The sequence below is a fragment of the Tasmannia lanceolata genome, unplaced genomic scaffold (assembly GCF_043159265.1).
Source record: "Tasmannia lanceolata isolate RefF3 unplaced genomic scaffold, GAP_Taslan_0.1 ptg000018l, whole genome shotgun sequence".
Lineage (NCBI taxonomy): Eukaryota > Viridiplantae > Streptophyta > Magnoliopsida > Canellales > Winteraceae > Tasmannia > Tasmannia lanceolata.
Window position 1 is genome coordinate 11715320 of NW_027518695.1, and position 2161 is coordinate 11717480.

A 2161-nucleotide genomic window follows, 5' to 3' on the forward strand; every position below is an offset into this window, starting at 1 on the left:
TAGATACGATAACCCAAAATGTCCCCCATAGGAACTGTCCAAAACGATGAGGCTCACATGCCTTTTCTTTTGTTATGCAAGCAATATTTCTAACAAGGAATTATTGACCTGTCATTTTCCTTTTGAATAAATAGAAGCTACCTTATTTTCTACTAGTTGAAAAACTATAGGAGGAAACCTACGAAGCTTGAATCTTGAAATGATAGAGCTTCCAAAAAAATCCTACCTACTAAAGAGACATTCTTTTCAAAGCCAATTTTAACTTTAGTGGAGGTGTTATTTTCGGTCAATCTTATGGTGCTTTCCAAAATGAGCAGCCTTTTAAAAAGAAGGTTTAAATAGACTTTACTCCATTGATGATAATAGCACCCTTTACCATTTTCAATGTCTCTTGCCTAAACATTATGCTTCAAATTGAAAAAGACACCCGCTTCCAAGTAATTATTCTTATACTCGACTTGGTAACGACACTCATTTCTAAGCAATTAATCCCGAGCTTGATTTTTGGTAATGACACCCATTTCAAGAAGTTAAAATGAGTTCAAGCATTGGGGCTGGGTGTTACAAAAACCAAGGTCAAGATCAATGTAAGAAGCAAAGAGAATGACAACAAAGATTGATCATTAGTTCTGTCAAAACTCATAAAGTGCAGAAACTATGACAGTAATGGCGGGTCATGAATCCCCAAAGTGGGCAAGAATTGCAACAATTGGAGGATGGCTTGAACAAGAGCTTGGAAAAGAGAAGATATGACTATCCTCGAACGGTCTACAAATCCTTGGAGAATTGACAACTTGGTGACAGAACAATGTCAGCAAGTTGTGTCTTGATGCAGGAATCGTGGACAGACAATCCAAGTGAATGTACACTCTTTGCTGGAGCTTGTGGAATAACAAACAAGAGTTGGGTGGTTATACATGTTGGACGGCATAGCAAGCAGAGACCGTGTAGTTTTGAACAGCCCACTCACATGGACAATACATGTTGGAATGACAAACAGGGGTGTGGTTGTTTCCTGGCAGAAATTTCAGCAACATGGCTGAAATTTCTGTGTGAGAAACAACAAGCATTAAGGAGTGTTTATAGCTGGAAAAGTTCAGAAAATTTGAACTCAGTTGAATGGAAGAACACAGGACAACAACAATCAATCTCAGGTTATGAAATCTCTGCAAAACAAGGGTCTCTTTGGCGGTTGTAAGTTTAGCAAAATCTGAACTTTAGATATTTCTTGATGATGAACAGGCCAATTCACAGCTAGCTTTTGGCTGAAATGAAATGCTTTCACAAGAGAAGCATCAGAAGAGGAGTATACTTAGTTGCAACAAACAATTTCGTTTCCTACAGTAGTCTCCAAGAATTTCAGCTTTCTCACGATTTTCACATTCACAAGAGATTTATTTCAATGAAGAAGAATGCCTTTTCACATTGGATTCCATCCAACTTTAGAAATCCAAAAGGAAATAGTTACTTCTAAAATTTCTCCCCCTCACATATTCAGCGAAATAGGAAACCAAAGCAGGTTGTTGGGGGGAGAGTATTCTCTGGTTCGATCATCTTCCCCCGTAGTATAATTTTGTAATTTTTGTTATCTCTTTTCTTCTTCTTTCGTGTTTCTTCTTTCTTGTTTTTGTTCTCTGGGTTGCCCCCTCTCGGGTGCTCCCTTTTCATTTAATACAAATCACTATTTCAAAAAAAAAGAAAAAAGACCAACAGATAAAAACTAGGGAAGAAAATAAGGCCAACTACCCTTAGTCAACCAAAACATACCAAAGCAAAATAAAAAACAGGGAAGCATATACTTGTTATTTAACAAAAATATCTAAACCAAAATCAGTAATTTAAGAAGCAGTGAAAATATGGCAGTCTTTGCGCCGGGAGTTATAGCATTCAATGTCTGCTTTGAATGGGACCAAGACACTTGGGTCCCATGATGCTCTACATATTCAACTTAGAATGATTAATAAAGTTAAAATTATAATATCTTCTACTACTAATAATAATAGCCAAATTTGAAAGCATGTCTTTTGATAAATAACACCCGAGACTAATTTACTTTCTTTATATTAACAGAATGGTAGCTAAACACTTTTTTTTTTCATGGAACATTACATTCTTTTACCTGTCGGCGACATCATTTTCAAGGGGAAAGACAATTTTAGTG